The sequence below is a fragment of the Melospiza melodia genome, chromosome 1 (genome assembly GCF_035770615.1).
Source record: "Melospiza melodia melodia isolate bMelMel2 chromosome 1, bMelMel2.pri, whole genome shotgun sequence".
NCBI lineage: Eukaryota > Metazoa > Chordata > Aves > Passeriformes > Passerellidae > Melospiza > Melospiza melodia.
The window spans coordinates 173,628,768-173,637,484 of NC_086194.1; positions in this window are offsets into that span (position 1 = coordinate 173,628,768).

The window sequence follows — 8,717 nt, forward strand, 5'->3', positions numbered from 1 at the left end:
TATGGATGGATGGATGATGGATGGATGGATGATGATGGATGGATGATGGATGATGGATGGATGGATGATGGATGGTATGGATGGATGGATGGATGGATGGATGATGGATGGATGGATGGATGATGGATGGATGATGGATGGATGGATGGATGGATGATGGATGGATGGATGGATGGATGGATGATGGATGGATGGATGGATGGATGGATGATGGATGGATGATGGATGGATGGATGGATGGATGATGGATGATGGATGGATGGATGATGGATGATGGATGGATGATGGATGGATGATGGATGGATGGAAGGATGATGGATGGATGATGGATGGATGGATGGATGATGGATGGATGGATGGATGGATGGATGGATGGATGGATGGATGATGGATGGATGGATGGATGATGGATGGATGGATGATGGATGGATGATGGATGGATGATGGATGATGGATGGATGGATGGATGGATGGATGGATGGATGGATGGATGGATGATGATGGATGGATGATGGATGGATGGATGGATGGATGGATGGATGATGGATGGATGGATGGATGGATGATGGATGATGGATGGATGATGGATGATGGATGGATGGATGGATGATGGATGATGGATGGATGGATGATGAGGATGGATGGATGGAGGATGATGATGGATGATGGATGATGGATGGATGGATGGATGGATGGATGATGGATGATGGATGATGGATGGATGGATGGATGGATGGATGATGATGGATGATGGATGGATGGATGATGGATGATGGATGGATGGATGGATGATGGATGATGGATGGATGGATGGATGATGATGGATGGATGGATGGATGGATGGATGATGATGGATGGATGGATGATGGATGATGGATGGATGGATGGATGATGGATGATGGATGGATGGATGGATGATGGATGATGGATGGATGGATGGATGATGGATGGATGGATGATGGATGGATGGATGGATGGATGGATGGATGATGGATGATGGATGGATGATGGATGGATGGATGGATGGATGATGGATGGATGGATGGATGATGGATGGATGATGGATGGATGGATGGATGGATGGATGGATGGATGGATGGATGATGGATGGATGGATGGATGGAATGGATGGATGATGATGGATGATGATGGATGATGGATGATGGATGGATGGATGGATGGATGATGGATGGATGGATGGATGGATGATGGAGATGGATGGATGGATGATGGATGGATGATGGATGGATGGATGGATGGATGGATGGATGGATGATGGATGATGGATGATGGATGGATGATGGATGGATGGATGATGATGATGGATGGATGGATGGATGGATGGATGGATGATGGATGGATGATGGATGGATGATGGATGGATGGATGGATGGATGGATGGATGGATGGATGGATGATGGATGGATGGATGGATGGATGGATGGATGGATGGATGGATGATGGATGGATGGATGGATGGATGATGGATGATGATGGATGGATGGATGGATGGATGGATGGATGGATGATGGATGGATGGATGGATGGATGGATGGATGGATGATGGATGGATGGATGGATGATGGATGGATGATGGATGGATGGATGGATGGATGATGGATGGATGGATGGATGGATGATGATGGATGATGGATGGATGATGGATGGATGGATGGATGATGGATGGATGGATGATGGATGGATGGATGGATGGATGGATGATGGATGGATGGATGGATGATGGATGGATGGATGGATGGATGGATGGATGGATGGATGGATGATGGATGGATGATGGATGGATGATGGATGATGGATGGATGGATGGATGAAGGATGGATGATGGATGGATGGATGGATGATGGATGGATGATGGATGGATGGATGGATGATGATGGATGGATGGATGGATGGATGGATGGATGGATGGATGGATGGATGATGGATGATGGATGGATGGATGATGGATGGATGGATGGATGGATGATGGATGGATGGATGGATGGATGGATGGATGGATGATGGATGGATGATGGATGGATGGATGGATGGATGGATGATGGATGATGGATGGATGGATGATGGATGGATGATGGATGATGGATGGATGGATGGATGGATGGATGATGGATGGATGGATGATGGATGGATGGATGGATGGATGGATGGATGGTGATGGATGGATGATGGATGGATGATGGATGATGGATGGATGATGATGGATGGATGGATGGATGGAATGGATGGATGGATGGATGATGGATGGATGATGGATGGATGGATGATGGATGGATGATGGATGGATGGATGGATGATGGATGATGGATGGATGGATGGATGATGGATGGATGGATGGATGGATGGATGGATGATGGATGGATGATGGATGGATGATGGATGGATGGATGGATGATGATGGATGGATGATGGATGGATGATGGATGGATGGATGGATGGATGGATGGATGGATGGATGGATGATGGATGGATGGATGGATGATGATGGATGATGGATGGATGATGGATGGATGGATGATGGATGGATGGATGGATGGATGGATGGATGATGGATGGATGGATGGAGATGGATGGATGATGGATGATGGATGGATGGATGGATGGATGGATGGATGATGGATGGATGGATGGATGGATGATGGATGATGGATGGATGGATGGATGGATGGATGGATGATGGATGGATGGATGGATGGATGGATGGATGATGGATGGATGATGGATGGATGATGGATGGATGGATGATGGATGGATGGATGATGGATGGATGATGGATGGATGGATGGATGGATGATGGATGGATGGATGGATGGATGATGGATGGATGATGGATGATGGATGGATGATGGATGATGATGGATGGATGGATGATGGATGATGGATGGATGGATGATGGATGATGGATGGATGGATGGATGGATGGATGGATGATGGATGGATGGATGGATGGATGGATGATGGATGGATGGATGATGGATGGATGGATGGATGGATGGATGGATGATGATGGATGGATGATGGATGGATGGATGGATGGATGGATGGATGATGGATGGATGGATGATGGAAGATGGATGATGGATGGATGATGGATGGATGATGGATGATGGATGATGGATGATGATGATGGATGATGGATGGATGGATGATGGATGGATGGATGATGATGGATGATGGATGATGGATGATGGATGGATGGATGGATGGATGGATGGATGGATGGATGGATGGATGATGGATGATGGATGGATGATGGATGGATGGATGGATGGATGGATGGATGGATGATGGATGGATGGATGGATGATGGATGGATGGATGATGGATGATGATGGATGGATGGATGATGGATGGATGGATGGATGATGATGATGGATGGATGGATGATGGATGGATGGATGGATGGATGGATGGATGATGGATGGATGATGATGGATGGATGATGGATGGATGGATGGATGATGGATGATGGATGGATGGATGATGGATGGATGGATGGATGGATGATGGATGGATGGATGGATGGATGGATGGATGATGGATGGGATGGATGGATGGATGGATGGATGATGGATGGATGGATGGATGGATGGAATGGATGATGGATGGATGGATGGATGGATGGATGATGATGGATGGATGATGGATGGATGGATGGATGGATGGATGGATGGATGATGGATGGATGATGGATGATGGATGGATGGATGGATGATGGATGGATGGATGGATGATGGATGGATGGATGGATGGATGGATGATGGATGGATGATGGATGATGGATGGATGATGGATGGATGGATGGATGGATGATGGATGGATGGATGGTGATGGATGGATGATGGATGGATGGATGGATGGATGGATGGATGGATGGATGGATGATGGATGGATGGATGGATGGATGATGGATGGATGGATGGATGGATGGATGATGGATGGATGGATGATGGATGGATGATGGATGGATGGATGGATGGATGGATGATGGATGGATGGAATGGATGGATGATGGATGGATGGATGGATGATGGATGGATGGATGGATGATGGATGGATGGATGGATGGATGATGGATGGATGGATGGATGATGGATGGATGATGGATGGATGATGGATGGATGGATGATGGATGGATGGATGATGGATGGATGGATGGATGGATGGATGGATGGATGATGGATGATGGATGGATGATGGATGGATGGATGATGGATGATGGATGATGGATGGATGGATGATGGATGGATGATGGATGATGGATGGATGGATGAAGATGGATGATGGATGGATGGATGGATGATGGATGGATGGATGGATGATGGATGGATGATGGATGGATGGATGATGGATGGAGGATGGATGGATGGATGGATGATGGATGATGGATGGATGGATGGATGATGGATGGATGGATGATGGATGGATGATGGATGGATGGATGGATGGATGATGGATGATGGATGATGGATGATGATGATGATGGATGGATGATGGATGGATGGATGGATGATGGATGGATGGATGGATGATGGATGGATGATGGATGGATGGATGGATGGATGGATGGATGGATGGATGGATGGATGGATGATGGATGATGGATGGATGGATGGATGATGGATGGATGGATGGATGGATGATGGATGGATGGATGGATGGATGATGGATGGATGATGGATGGATGATGGATGGATGGATGGATGGATGGATGATGGATGATGGATGGATGATGGATGGATGGATGATGGATGGATGGATGATGGATGGATGGATTGATGGATGGATGGATGATGGATGGATGATGGATGGATGGATGATGATGATGGATGATGGATGGATGATGGAAGATGGATGGATGGATGGATGATGGATGGATTGATGGATGGATGGATGGATGATGGATGGATGGATGGATGGATGGATGGAATGATGGATGATGGATGGATGGATGGATGGATGGATGGATGGATGGATGATGGATGGATGGATGGATGATGGATGGATGGATGGATGGATGATGGATGGAGATGGATGATGGATGGATGGATGGATGATGGATGGATGGATGATGGATGGATGGATGGATGGATGGATGGATGATGGATGATGGATGGATGATGGATGGATGGATGATGGATGGATGGATGGATGGATGGATGATGATGGATGATGATGATGGATGATGGATGATGGATGGATGATGGATGGATGATGGATGGATGATGGATGGATGATGATGGATGGATGGATGATGATGGATGGATGGATGGATGGCTATGATGACTGGATGGATGGATGGATGGATGGATGGATGATGGATGATGATGGATGGATGGATGATGGATGGATGGATGGATGATGGATGGATGATGGATGGATGGATGATGGATGATGGATGGATGATGGATGGATGGATGGATGGATGGATGGATGATGGATGATGGATGGATGATGATGATGGATGGATGATGATGATGGATGGATGGATGGATGGATGGATGATGGATGATGGATGATGGATGGATGGATGGATGATGGATGGATGATGGATGGATGGATGGATGATGGATGGATGGATGATGGATGGATGGATGGATGGATGGATGGATGGATGGATGGATATGGATGGATGGATGGATGATGGATGATGATGGATGGATGATGGATGATGGATGGATGATGGATGGATGGATGATGGATGGATGGATGGATGGATGGATGGATGGATGGATGGATGGATGGATGGATGGATGGATGGATGGATGATGGATGGATGGATGGATGGATGGATGGATGGATGGATGGATGGATGGATGGATGATGGATGATGGATGGATGGATGGATGGATGGATGGATGGATGGATGATGGATGGATGATGGATGATGGATGGATGATGGATGATGGATGGATGATGGATGGATGATGGATGGATGGATGGATGATGGATGGATGATGGATGGATGGATGATGGATGGATGATGGATGGATGGATGGATGATGGATGGATGGATGGATGATGGATGGATGGATGATGGATGGATGGATGGATGGATGGATGGATGGATGGATGGATGGATGATGGATGATGGATGATGGATGGATGGATGGATGATGGATGGATGAGGATGGATGGATGGATGATGGATGGATGGATGATGGATGGATGATGGATGGATGGATGGATGGATGGATGGATGATGGATGGATGGATGATGGATGGATGGATGATGGATGGATGGATGGATGGATGGATGATGGATGGATGGATGGATGGATGGATGGATGGATGGATGATGGATGGATGGATGGATGGATGATGGATGGATGGATGGATGGATGATGATGGATGGATGGATGATGGATGATGGATGGATGGATGATGATGGATGGATGGATGGATGGATGGATGATGGATGGATGATGGATGGATGGATGGATGATGGATGGATGGATGGATGATGGATGATGGATGGATGATGGATGGATGGATGGATGATGGATGGATGATGGATGGATGGATGATGGATGGATGGATGATGGATGGATGGATGGATGGATGGATGATGGATGGATGATGGATGATGGATGGATGGATGGATGATGGATGGATGATGGATGGATGGATGGATGGATGGATGGATGGATGGATGATGGATGGATGGATGGATGGATGATGGATGATGGATGGATGGATGATGGATGGATGGATGGATGATGGATGATGGATGATGATGGATGATGGATGGATGGATGGATGATGGATGGATGGATGGATGGATGATGGATGGATGGATGGATGATGGATTGGATGGATGGATGGATGGATGGATGATGATGGATGGATGGATGGATGATGGATGGATGGATGATGGATGGATGGATGGATGGATGGATGGATGATGGATGGATGGATGATGGATGATGGATGATGGATGATGGATGATGGATGGATGGATGGATGGATGGATGGATGGATGGATGGATGGATGGATGGATGGATGGATGGATGGATGGATGATGGATGGATGATGATGGATGGATGGATGGATGATGGATGGATGGATGGATGGATGATGGATGGATGGATGATGATGGATGGATGGATGGATGGATGGATGATGGATGGATGGATGATGGATGGATGGATGGATGGATGATGGATGATGGATGGATGATGGATGGATGATGGATGGATGGATGGATGGATGGATGATGGATGGATGGATGGATGATGGATGGATGGATGGATGGATGGATGGATGGATGGATGATGGATGGATGGATGGATGGATGGATGGATGATGGATGGATGGATGGATGATGGATGGATGATGGATGGATGGATGGATGGATGGATGGATGGATGGATGGATGATGGATGGATGGATGGATGGATGGATGGATGGATGATGGATGGATGATGGATGATGGATGGATGGATGGATGGATGGATGGATGGATGGATGGATGGATGGATGGATGGATGGATGATGGATGGATGGATGGATGGATGGATGATGGATGATGGATGGATGATGGATGGATGATGATGGATGATGGATGGATGGATGGATGATGGATGATGGATGGATGGATGGATGGATGGATGGATGGATGGATGGATGGATGGATGGATGATGGATGGATGATGGATGATGGATGGATGGATGATGGATGATGGATGGATGATGGATGATGGATGGATGATGGATGATGGATGGATGGATGATGGATGATGGATGGATGGATGGATGGATGATGGATGGATGATGGATGGATGGATGGATGGATGGATGATGGATGATGATGATGGATGGATGGATGGATGGATGGATGGATGGATGATGGATGGATGATGATGATGATGGATGGATGGATGGATGATGGATGATGGATGGATGGATGGATGGATGGATGGATGGATGGATGGATGGATGATGGATGGATGGATGGATGATGGATGATGGATGGATGGATGATGATGGATGGATGGATGGATGATGGATGATGGATGGATGATGGATGATGGATGGATGGATGATGGATGGATGATGGATGGATGGATGGATGATGGATGGATGATGGATGATGGATGGATGGATGGATGGATGGATGGATGGATGGATGGATGATGGATGGATGATGGATGGATGGATGGATGGATGGATGGATGGATGATGGATGGATGGATGATGGATGGATGGATGGATGATGGATGGATGATGGATGGATGATGGATGGATGGATGGATGATGGATGATGGATGGATGATGGATGGATGGATGGATGGATGGATGATGGATGGATGGATGGATGGATGGATGGATGGATGATGGATGGATGGATGGATGATGGATGGATGGATGATGGATGATGATGGATGGATGGATGGATGATGGATGGATGGATGGATGGATGATGGATGGATGATGGATGATGGATGGATGATGGATGGATGGATGGATGGATGGATGGATGGATGGATGGATGATGGATGGATGGATGGATGGATGGATGGATGGATGATGGATGATGGATGGATGGATGGATGGATGGATGATGGATGGATGGATGGATGATGGATGGATGATGGATGATGGATGGATGGATGGATGGATGATGGATGATGGATGGATGATGGATGGATGGATGGATGGATGGATGGATGGATGATGGATGGATGGATGGATGGAT